At 44.3% G+C, this 12883-nt stretch overlaps 2 protein-coding genes across 9 annotated transcripts in view; one reads left to right on the top strand and one right to left on the bottom strand.

Moving 5' to 3' along the window:
* zranb3 (zinc finger, RAN-binding domain containing 3) overlaps positions 1-12883 on the bottom strand; it is a 72780-nt gene that overhangs the window by 43615 nt on the left and 16282 nt on the right. The gene's annotated exons all lie outside the window — the stretch shown is intronic.
* Positions 6770-12883, top strand: part of LOC134304014 (R3H domain-containing protein 1-like) — a 41325-nt gene continuing 35211 nt past the window's right edge. For 6 of the 7 annotated variants that reach the window (XM_062989540.1, XM_062989541.1, XM_062989539.1 and 3 more), the window contains exon 1: positions 12534-12675. The gene's annotated coding sequence lies outside the window, so the exon portion shown is untranslated. Of the gene's footprint in view, positions 6856-12533; positions 12676-12883 lie in introns of those variants that run through there. The other variant, XM_062989536.1, reaches the window with a different exon arrangement.

Genomic DNA, 12883 nt, shown 5'->3' with positions numbered 1-12883 from the left:
ACAGGACACGAGGGCTATGGAGTCTGGTACAGTCTAAGATGCGTAGTCCCAAGCCAGTCAGCATGCCTATGCTAACGCCTGTCCACAAGCAAAAGCACCTACAAATGGGCACTCACGCAATGGAACTGGACATCGGACCAATGAAAGAAGCTCGGCTGGTACAATAAATCCTGTTTTCTTTAAGATCATGTGGACAGCCGGGCTTGTGTGCATTGATTAGCCACAGAAGAGATGGAACCAGGATGAACTGTAGGATGATCCACCTCATAGGGTAAAGAAAAGGGCCTGCTGGTAATGTCCTGGTAGCAAATACCACAGGACTACTTTAGAGGTCTTGTTAACGGCATATTAGGTAGGAAGTCCTAACGTTTTGCTCAGTGTATTATAGAGGTCGAGTATCAGAAGAATACTGAGACTCTGTATGAATCTGTTGCTGGACAGTGTAAAGATGTGCCCGGCAGCTTCGCATGTCCAGCGAGGGAATGCAGTGGCAGGCTTAGGTCGCCAGAGTGCACCGGGACATTAAGATTACCCAAATTGGGTGCAAAGGAAGGTGGGGTTTGTATTACTAGTGAACTACAACACTGATATCCTTTTTATAACCGATCATTAGATATACTGGAGTATTCACACACTTTCAAGAAGCACGTGCCTGGTGAGTCTTTTCCACCTGATCCTTTCAAACAGGAACTGTAGGCTGCTGAAGGCCGATGAAGATACACTAGCTGTTTCCTCAAAAACATACTCAAGGTGAACTGCATTCCTTAGCTGTACTTTAAAAAGCCGTCTAGCCGTCTAGACTTCTTATTTAATTTTCAAACTATAGCCATGGCTCAATAGCCATTGCTATTTTAACATCATTTTTCTTTCAGCTGATGATGTGCTGTAGATTAGAAGTAATAATTCTGTTCGAAGCTATTTCACATTAAAATATGCCGGTTCGTGTTATGCATTCATGTAGGGCTTAATGAGGGGAAAAAATAAAAATCTCTTTTTGAAACTTGGTCTCAATTTAAGCCTGAGTAAGTCTAGTCTACACACAATCCTCAGTTACGTTTGGTTGATTGATTAATTAAGGGGGGCACAAAGCATCCGACCATCAGACCGTTTCCTTTCATCGTAACGTAAGGTCCTTATCCCAAATATTCTGTAATAATGATCAGCTGATTGTACAGATGATCTTGGGATTTAAGGTTGCCCAGAGCAGGGGTCTTCAACCTGTGGGGCGCGCGCGGCTGTCCGGGGGGGGCGTGGAACTACGAGATGATTATTATGAACCGGTGGCACACGAGACTGGCGGAGGACGCGGCAGGCATCCGCGATTGAGCCGTGGTCCACTAAGGGGAGGGGTGCGCGGCGAAAGCCGTGCTTGGCATCCGTGCTCAATCCTTGCCTTATCCAGGGGGCGCTTGGTACACGCGACCGAGTGCTGTTCCACCAAGGGGAGGGGGGCGTGGTGTGAGGGGGGGCGCAAGTCGTGCTCGGCACACGAAGGGGGGCGCATGCCTAAAAAGGTTGAAAACCCCTGGCCTACAGATCGGTTCAAGTGCTTCGACAACTCCATAATCCACCTTCTGTATGGAGCTTTCAGGACTTTCCCATTATAAAGCCTTGGACTCAATATATTGGGAGCAGATAATTCAGCCCTCCTCATATTGGCAACTGTACAACTGTAACCGCACACATTGCAAGCAGGGTTAAGAGCCTTGCTCAGGGGCCCCATCACTAGCCAGCTGGCAGTGATGAGGCTTAAACTATTAGCCTTCTGATAACTAGTCCAGTACCTTAATCATTAAGCAACCACTGCCCTCAACGGCATGTTTATGTTGAACACTGTTCATTCCTTTAAAGGAATCAGATTAAATTGTAAGATAGTAATTAAAGTTGTCTGAGTTGATTTCATCTCTATCAGAGAGATTCACTGCTCTCTGGGGAGACACGGTGTACGGTTCAGTAGCGCCGTTCTCTTCCAAATCCAGCACTAATTAACTGACTGACCTCAGTGTCGGAGAACATAGCTTACTGGTGTCCTGCTATAGATTGAGCTTTAAAAGGCTATCTCTGATGGACTCCTTCTACCCGGCTCACATCGACCTGGAGCTGTGAGGAAATTACAACGTCCACTCGGTCTTACTCGCTGTCCTAACTAAAGCGGCAGCTTTCTTTTATTTACGAATTTATGTCAGAATCTGGACTTTGCCACAGAGCCTCGGCTTATACAAAACAAAGCTACCATTAGCATACCATTACAGCACAGTGACCGGTCATAAGAAGAAAATCTGCAACGTGATCAAATGAATTCATCATGAACACTGAACAGTTTGTTTATTTTCGGTTTTACTTCTGTTCACCAGATTTTAAAGCGTGCATGTTATGAATGCAAATGGCTATGTCCCAAACCACATAATATGCTGCCTAATATATACACTAACGATAAAGTTCTTTTAATGCACTAACTGATACGTGAGTGGCACTGCTGTCAGAACAGCTCTTTGTAAGACTCTGTCTATGGCAAGTTAAAAGAAATGACCGGCAACTGTATGCTGTGTCTGAGGGGGGGCACATAATAGGCAATTGCTCTACTCGGGTAGAGCGGGTGTCTGCATCAGTGGAAAAAGTTACAAATCAAAGAACTGGACATGACTGATTAATGGGGAAAAAGTGGGAAAATACACACAAAAGCCAACATTTTAATATAGGCGTTCGATTTAAAAACCCTTTAAAATTTTCACAACAGCTTGGCAAGTTCAATCTGAAACATTTACATAACGTTGTTATGTTAGGATTAATCTTAAATTTTAATAGATGTAGTCCTACAGGCAATCTGTTTTAAGACAAAAACCTGAACACAATTAATTAGCGTAATGTAAGTAATAATTGTCAGAGGTGTTTAAAGTAAAGCCCAACAGCACAGAGCATTATTAATGAAAAGTGACAAATAAACCAACACTGCACAGATTCCTGTTCACACCTGCACATGCAACAAAAACCTGAAATACAGCCAGATACGACCCCAGCATACGAGACCACCAGCTGCAGCACTTCTATATTAAGGGCCATTGTATTCCCTTAAATATTGACTAATTGCACCAATGTTTAGGGCCACATTTTAAAATCAGGACATACTCACTGGACACAACAGTACAAGAAACACATTTCTTTATTAAACCAAGCAAAAAGTGCAATGTCTTTGATTCTAATGGTTTTTAGATTGGGCAGTGATAGCTCAGTGGTTAAGGTACTGGACTAGTAATCAAAAGGTTGCCGGTTCAAGCCCCACCGCCACCAAGTTGCCACTGTTGGGCCCCTGAGCAAGGTCCTTAACCCTCAGTTGCTCAAAATAGTGTTCAGTCATAATTGTAAGTCGCTTTGGATAAAAGCGTCTGCTAAATGCCGAAAACGTAAATGTAGATTTTTGTTATGGCAAGACTGGACATGATGTCAGAGATGGGACTGGGCTGGGACTACACAGTCCCGTACACAGAAGGGCTGGATGCAGTGTGTGTTGTGACACATTTACTTCAAGCCGCAGTGGCTCTTCTGTGGGTCAGTACCAGATGTCATAGCCTTCATGCCATTGAGTGTCTGTCAATGAAACTTGGCTACCCATCAACCTGTAGGCGGTTTGTGGCTTGTCCCTCCTCGGACTAACTGTCAGTGGGTATCAGTCAGGTCGTCAATCAGTCATATGTGATGCATTTAACATGTGAACGTCTGACAACATGCACTACTGTTAAAATGGACCTTGTCATGGACACGGGGGGTGTTTATATTCTGGTTATTATTAATAAACTCTCTGGTTAAACTGCTCTGTGAAACTTTTATAACGGAACTGCACGGAACACTGTTACTTCAGTTATGAACGTGTTTGTTGTTTACTCACCGTCCAGCTCTGGAGAGGGCGAATTTAACCCCGTCTCGCTGGAACGGCAGCAGCCTTTTCTGTAGCTTCTCTGGAAGTAGAAGCAGCTCCTCGTCCTTAACTTTAAACGCCGTTTTATTCATTTTCTCTCTCCGGTTGGAGTTGGAAGCTAATGTTGCTAACGGAACCAAAACTGCCGTGCGCGCGCTGGAGTAAATAAAGCTGCGTACAAACACAGAACAATTTAAACGTAACATTTAACACCTTCCTTACAAACTGAACATATTTAATCAACGTTTTATTTATTTTATTTGATTCAAACGCACATAAACACGTTTGACACTTCGCGGGTGCGTGGTGACGTTGCGCGTACGTCACTGACGTCACGCGATACCAGATTCGCCCACACCACAGTATCACAGTAATAAGACTATAGCAGTAAACTATTACAGTAGCAGTAAACTATTCTTACATTCTTCATAATAGGGTAAAAACCGTGTAAAACGCTGTGGTACTCAACCGTTTTAAAGCCAGGGACCAGCTGTGTGTTCCAAAAATACAAATACACAAGCAATTATTCAAATGCTAAGAATATTAGGCAAATATCCATGCTTATGTTTTAATGCTTTACATTAAGATATACAGGGCAGCTGTAGCCTAGTGGTACTGGACTAGTAATCAGAAGGTTGCCAGTTCAAGCCCCACCACTGCCAGGTTGCCACAGTTACTTAGATTGTATACTGTCACAGTACTGTAAGTCACTTTGGATAAAAGCGTCCAGTAAATGCCAAAAATGTAAATGTAAATATACAATCAAGGCATTTCGAACACTTTTTTTTTGTTCCTCGGCCTTTGTCCCGTTCGGTTGCGGGGTCGGCTCTCGGCGGATCGTGATCCGCATTGATTTGGCACAATTTTAACGCCGGATGCCCTTCCTGACACAACCCTCCCTATTTTATCCGGGCTTGGGTTTGTGCATTTAGCGGCTATGTGCATATAGGACAATTCAGAGTCTCCAATTAGCCAGTTGCATGCTTTTTTGTATTGTGGGAGGAAACCGGAGCACCCGGAGGAAACCCATGAGGACACGGGGAGAACGTGCCAACTCCGCACAGAAAGGACCCAGACCGCCCCACCCTGGGATCAAACCCAGGACCTTCTTGCTGTGAGGCGGCGACAGTGCTACCCACTAAGCCACCGTGCCGCCCAAGGCATTTAGAACACTTATGACCATAAAAAACTAATTGAGGGCCTTTCTTAGGGACCCAGCAGTGACAACTTGTCAGTGGCTGGGTTTGAGCCAGCAGGCTACACAGCACTAGTTCATACCTTAACTGTTGAGCTACCACTGACCTACTGATTAGTACTTAATGTTTTTTTGTAGGTGACTCACTCAGTATCTCAGGTTTAGCAGGTAGAAGTTCCTCCACAGGTTGGCGATATTGGCACAGTTTTATTGTACTTTGCATTTACTCGGTGACAGTGTACTTCATTTAAATGTTGTTAAAATGGAAACAGAATGGAAACTAATTACATTTATTGTACCGCACGATTTTGATATTCCAATAAATTGTAATATTGAGGGAAATTATCAGTGCACATTTATGACAAATAAAATTCTCACTATTTGGCAGTTTTAGATATTTCTGGACATTTGCTAATCTAGTCTTATATAAAAAGCAGATGACAAGTGATGTATGTTCTCTTTAGGGTCAGATATTATACTGGTTTATTTGAACAATTATTCTGGTCCACGCCACAGACACCCAGCGTTCCCCAGAGCCCCCCTTGAGAACCACTGGTATAAAGTACCCAATACTAAATCTGTATCTAAGAAAATGACATGTGTTGTAGTTACCTTAAACCAGCAGGTTATACTCAAGACTCCTCAAATGTGGTTAAATCTAAACAATTCAAAAAACTCAACACTTTAAAGCCCGGATTAAGCTGAGTGCTGGTCAAACGAACAAAGAACAAAAGCAGGACTTGGGGCTTTTTCTGCACGGCAGCTTTAAGCTCATGACGACTGTTCAGCGTACAGTGTAAGAATCATCAGTGTCAGGCTGAAACACTACAGTACTTCTGGAAGGAACATGAGCACCAGGAGCCCAAAATCTTCACACTCAATACAAAGCATTGGCTGGAGTCTACAGACCAAAATAATGCCTCCATGTACAATAATATTCTACAGAACTGTGTTTCCACCTTTGTGGCAACAGTTTGGGGAATGCCTCTTACTTTTTTAGCACGGTTAAACCTCAACCACAAACACTTTTTGCATCTGTGGAATGATATAGCAGCACTGTGGGACTAGTTCTATATTAATTCCTATGATTTTAAAAGTATATGTTTAACAACAACAGTAATGATAATAATACAGCTTGGGACTGTACGTAAAATGTTAATAAAGTATTATTACAACATTAATGAACAGGTAATAACCATTTGGGGACTGAAAACTGAAACTAAGCCTGTTTAAAGAATAAAGTAAGACTAAAGTAAGTAAATAAAAAAGACCAAATAAGGAGTAGTTATTGTAATAATGGTTGGTAATGTGGAACAGCATGTAGAGAGTGTGTGTGTGCCGTACAGCTTCAGGGCCCTCGAGATCTGGGTTTAAACCTCGCTTCTGATTTGGACTTTGGTGTTCTCAATTTCCTTCTCTTAAAACATTCCAGTTTCTTGAACTGGCCACATTTCACAGGTGAGATTACATAAGTGAATGGACAAGGAGGAGATGGGTTAGGCTCCGGACCCACCGCGTTCCCGATCTAAATCAGTGATGGACTGAATAAATAAAAGAAACATATCCATGAGTGATTTGATTGGTTATGAGGACGGTCATTCACTTCTTATAACCCTCCTAATCCTGGCCCAGCATGCCTTGCGGTGCAGTGACTGACTCGCCTGAGTTAGCCTGTACATTATTCTCTTACATTGTTTACTTTCTTTTTACTGCTCTGGAACTAGTTTAGCTTCTTTTATCAGCAGTGGTAAGTTTATATTCACCTTTTCTGCTTCCTTATGAAACCGATTGTTGATTATAAATGTTTCCAGGGCTGATCATGTATTTCAGTCTGAAACAGCGGTTAGCTCGTCGGGCTAACTTAGTGCTGCACAACTCCAGTCCAGTAGGGCCAAGAGTCCAGCAATGTGTGGAGGGTTTTCTGCTCAATCCCACTTTCTATACCTGGTGATGAACTGATCAGGGGGATCAGAGGTGTCTGAGCAGGTTAATCCCTAAACATTTCTGGACTTTAGCTCCCCAGGACTGGAGCACATCAACTAATCCAGCGGCAAATCCGTTATTAAAGAAATGATGTGAATAAAATTCCTATTTGGTGGAGTTACATTACTAATTATAATGTTTGAAATGTCTACAACGTGTGCCAACATGCCTTTGTACGAATAGTGACTTTTATAATGCACTATTTAATCAGATTAGTGATGTTTATCAGCGCTGTTTCGTGCCATGTTAAAGACACACAGGCTGAATCCTGAATGACTCCTTATCCCCTACATTTGTGCCCTACCTAGTGTTTGACGTAGCCTTATGTGTACGACCTACCTAGCGCACTACGTGTTAAACAGTGTTGCGATTGAGATACAGCCGTTAAACCCGGCTTGAATGCTTTCACGCTGACTGTAACGTGCGTTTGTGTTTACTTTCTTCTATTCTCCTTTCATTTTTAATTTATTACAATAGTCTAAACTGGTATCTGGTATTCCCTAGAGCTAGAATTAAAATAATGTCTTTATTACAGTAAGAATTCTCTCTATACTTCTTTCTTTCAGTTTCTCAGTCTTTGCTGTATGGACGGTGGGTTGATGTATTAAAGGTGCAGTGGGTGGTTTTTGCCTCTAGTGGTAACAAAGTGAACTGCAGCAGCTGATACAGCAGCAGATCTGCTTCTTCCTTTAAAGTAAACATTTACCCTAAATTTGACCCCCTACTAACTAATGACTGCTTTGGACGATCCCACTATAAAAGGGGACCACAGCCGCAGTATCACCAGATGTTAACCTTATAACAATGATTGATGGTTGATTGAAAAGCTCTGGTACATAACGTGACTTGCAGGACGTGTTTAAATTCACTTACTTTCTAACGTAACACACAATTAAATGTTAATCAGTGCAGATTTTATCTAGGTTTGGAAATCATTTAACATCACAGAGGAATGACATTTCACCCAAGTGTTTGAACTGCGGCAGTATTTCTGTCCCGTTCAGAAGGTAAATTAGGCGCAGCTGTTTTTTTAAAGACCATAATAAACCAAGCTGAGTGACCATAGGACCCCGTCAGGTGTTGGCGGCCAACTGTTGTCATCGGTTCTTGCGCATTGGGGGAAGAAAGGGTTTTTATTTGAAGCCACAATAATACAAAAGACTTTAAGATGTTAAAAATTGTTGTGCTACCGACAGCACTTTTCAAAGATTTTCTATTCTATTTATTGACGCTCGGGTGGCGCAGTGGTCGAATCTCAGCTATGCTTTCGGCCGGCTGGGTGTCTACACAGACATGATTGGCTGTGTCTGAGGTGGGGGACAGAATGTACTGTACCCAACCGCCACCTCAGACGCGTGTGCTGCTTTTCACCTGCTAGAGACGGAGTCAAACAGAGAGCAGCAGCGTGTACGGAAAGTCACGCACTGATGTCCGTTATTCTCCATCTCTGTGCAGTGGAGCCAGCAGTACCGTTGAGTCCCTTTGCCCATCCTTCCAGACATAAATGTAGCAGTTCGGTCATATCTGCTGCTATGGATGCGACATAATTTACAATGCGCCATACTGGCATTAATCCTAGCCATGTATCTGCAGTTCAGCTTGTAACTACAGGATGGGTTGTTTGTCTATGTTTCATTTGTGCCGTGATGACAGGCCCGGTTGGTGCTTGCTAAACCGCAGCACTTCATAACACTTAAGAGCAGTCGCAGCGACCCGCTGTACCCGCTGTTCAGGATGTCTTTTGCTAATAAGGATGAGCTATTATCCACTCACCAGTGTCATTTGGCTTCCTCCTGCTGCCCAGATCCCAGATCAGTTACTTAGGCTTGGAGTTTTGGGGAATTGGGAAAAAAAAAAGCTCAGGATCGGCAGGGGAGCGGCCGTCGCTCGCGTCCCCGTACCCTTCAGGAGCTCGTTAGAGGCTGGCGGGGCTGGCGGTTATCACGTCCCATCTCCGTTGGCCGCTTCCTGCGCTCTTCGGGGTGGCACCGTCTTCCGTAGGGAGCGTGTAAATAAACACATTTGTCACTTCTTCTCGGAGCAAATTGCATCGCGGGCCATAATTATACAGCAGGGCTCCTCGGGCTGCTTTATAATGCAGATGAGGCGGCGGAGACGTCTCGGCTTTTGGGAGCTTCGTTCCTTCTTTCATCATTTTTTTTTGGTGTCAGTTTAATATGTATTTTTTTAATGAAAGCTGAAGGAGGTCGGGTTCATTAACGCGTGGCTGACAGTGGCCGGGAAAAAACGGCCTGTGTGTTTTGAAGGCACCGCTGAATTGCTTTGGCTCGTCTCGAGGCGGGGGGCTTTATTTTCATTAAGGTGTTTACTCGAGGCTGACTGAAGAGGTTGTGTCCACCTTCTGTACGTTACCCAGTGACGGAGCCAGACAATTTTCATAGGGGTGGCCAGACTGAGACCATTGCTCACACAGGGGTGGCACAGAAACTGATACCTTTTTTATGTGGTCACTCACTCATTTACCTATACAGGCAGTAAGTGCCATGTAGAATTACATCACGAAGACCTGCATACCAATAATAAGCTTTTTTTCTCTTTATTTTCTTTGACAAGTGAAAAAACTAAACATAGTAACCTTAACATTATGAGGAATTTCAAAGATATTCATTTGCAATACTTTATCATTTGGCTGCCAACTTGTGTGTACTGATGAGACTCAATTGAATCCCAGAACATGCCAGTGTGAATGCATGGAAAACTAATTTTAATTTTCTTTCAACAATATGATACAGACTGACCAACACTATTAAGCCAAATCAGCATTGAAAATTGACTTTACTTTTAATAGCCTTCTACAATGCTGGAGCTTCTTAAAACGGAAGATTTTCTTTTAAATAGAAGTGTTATTTACCTGCTATTAAATTGTTTTACAACAAAATTCGCCCAATTTGGCGGATAATCGCCCAATCTGGCAACACTGGAATGCGCAGAGCCAGCTGGCGCTTTTACTCGTAGCGCGCCACGAATACTACTAACTAGTACTACTTCTGTAATGGTGTTGGTGGTTGACGTTTATGTTGAGTGTGTTACTGCACTGTTTTGGTGAAGAACTACTCATCTGAGGTGCGCTGCTCCTGCGTGCAGAAATGCTTCCGCAAAAAACTTGCCGGCAAAGCGGTGGTGGGGGGGCCAGGGGGGTGGCCGAAGATTACTTTATGGTGGCCATGGCCACCACTGGCCACCCCCTGGCTCCGCCCCTGACGTTACCTACAATGTCATTACAAAGTGTTCGCCTCTTTCCTATATAACTAGATTGGGAAACAAATGGGGGCTGGGTGGTGGGGTACGACAACAGGGTATCACTTTTGCCAAAATACAGTATATATGTGAGGAAACATAACTAATCCCGATTCCTTTGGTCAGCTGTATAGAATAATTTAGTGCGTCACGGCTTGGATCAAAGTGGTGAAAACCCTAAGCACAGGTCTACAAAGATACGAAAAAAAGCAAAAGCTCAGACAGGTTCGTGGACGAGCGCATGAGCACCAAGAGAACAGTACCTAACCGAATGCTTGACTCCTACAGTAGGTGTTATGTCATTAAGCTACATGGTTTGCTTTCCTAGCACAGTGTGCCTACAGGCCACAGGTTTAGAATCGGAGGGAAGGGTCACCGCCGGTCACCCTCCATTCACACGGCTTTGAGTTCCATATCAACGAGACTATATACACAGCGTGGCTGTGACCGTTCGATGGTTCCTCTGTGGATTCGAACTTTGAATCCCAGCGTATGTGGGCTAGAGTAATTTACCGATACGCCACACAATTATTATCTACAAACACTCCCAAACATTACATTTAATATTAGATACAGTTCATATTTGTGCTCCTAATGTAGTCATCTAATTCCCTGAAGGCCCCCTCTGACACATGCATACTTACCGGGGCTCTCGAAGAGTGCTGTGTCTTGTTTGGAGAGACACACTAAGCTCTCTAGTCCAGCGCTTCCCAAAGCAGAGGGACTTCAAATAGAATAACTACACTGCTCACAAATGAGCTTTTTTCGCTGCAGCTAGACGCTGCTTCCACCTGGGGGTGATATGAGACGATAAACACCCGTGTGTTGGAAATGGAAGCAGTGTTTTCATGGCTGATGTAGCGATCTGTAATTATTAATTATTTCTGTGCAGCCCGGTAATAAATGACCCGGTACCGGTCCGCGGCCTGGTGGTTGCTAGTGCAGTCACCTTGACCAGACAGCAGAGGCCGGTGTTGTGCCACAGCAATGACTTTTCGACCTTTTTTCCTTCCACACAGACACATTTAGATTTTTTACATGTACAGCGACTTACTGTACTTTGACAGTATATTGTCTAAGCAGTTGAGGGTTAAGGGCCTTATTCAAGGGCCCAATAGTGACAACCTTGAGCAACCTTGACCAACGGCAAGCTGTAGCCTAGTGGTTAGGGTACTAGACTAGTAATCAGAAGGTCGCTGGTTTAAGCCCCACCTCTGTCAGGTTGCTGCTGTTGCCCTTGAGCAAGGCCCTTAACCCTCAATTGCCAAGTTGTAACTGTACTGTAAGTCGCTTTGGATAAAGGCGTCTGCTAAATCCCGGAAATGTAAATGTAAACCTTGGATAAGGTGGGGCTTAAACCAGATACCTTTCGATTACTAGTCCAGTACCTTAACTGCTAGGCTACAACTGCAAGTCATGGATTTAGGAACCAACCAATACTCACAACAACTCACAATACTGCAACTGTCCTAAATAGTATCGAACAAGGCCATTAACACGGTATATAAAGATATTGCCTAACAAAATAAAACGCTACCCTGATTATTATTATAATTATTTGGGAGGGAGGTGGGGTGAGGAGGGGTGCTTGTATTATTTAAAGACATGTTTCTAGGGCACATGTCAGTTGACAGCCGAATGTGCTTTATACCATACAAACGTGGTACCATCTGGTCACTCCAAACTCCAACAGCTCAAGAGTCCGAATAAATCTCGAATTTACTAACCTGCCTCGGCTACAGTGGTCTGACACTGATAATACTACTAACAATTTAAACAATCAGCCGGTTGGGTTCTAAGTTCTGAGTCTTCCAGAATTAATTCTTGTTTTTTCTCACCTGCAGCAGCTCGAGACACTGAACACACACACACACACCAGATTCGGAGATTTCGAGATAGATCAGCAGTGTTGGCACGCTCCGTCACTGACAGACCCTCCCTCAGCGGCAGTGCGACACACACACACACACACACACACACACACGCAGTGCTGTCTGTCTCTCGGGTCCTTGGGTCTGTCTGATTGGCTAATGAGGGATAGGCCCCCCATTAGCAGGTTCTCTGCGCGGCTTCTCTGATTGGCGCGGACCGGGATGACCTCACCGGAGCCAGCTGTTGATTTGGCTGGGCGCGAGCGCGTGGATACGCGATATAGGGAGAGATAGAGAGAGAGGGAGAGGGAGAGAGAGGGCTGGTCGTCGTGGCGATGGGTACGGACACGGACAGATCCGAGGCGAGTCGAGCCGAGCTGAATGCGCCGGGTGCGGGGCCGCCATGGAAACGGAGGACGGGAGGCACGGCGAGGAGGATGCTCGAGCCGAGGCAGGTGCGTGTTCAGGGGGTGGCGGGTGCCGCTGCAGATCTTCGGCGGAGGGTGTGTGTGTGTGTGTGTGTGTGTGTGTGTGTGTGTGTGTGTGTTTAAATGAAACCAGTATAAGAATAAGAGCATCGTTAGGAACTGGAGGATTAGGAGTGTTTTAAAGTTTTATTCCATCATGCTGGTGAGTGATACAGCCTGAAATGTATCAATAAAA

The sequence above is a fragment of the Trichomycterus rosablanca genome, chromosome 27 (assembly GCF_030014385.1).
Source record: "Trichomycterus rosablanca isolate fTriRos1 chromosome 27, fTriRos1.hap1, whole genome shotgun sequence".
Lineage (NCBI taxonomy): Eukaryota > Metazoa > Chordata > Actinopteri > Siluriformes > Trichomycteridae > Trichomycterus > Trichomycterus rosablanca.
This window is presented reverse-complemented; position numbering and strand designations above follow the sequence as displayed.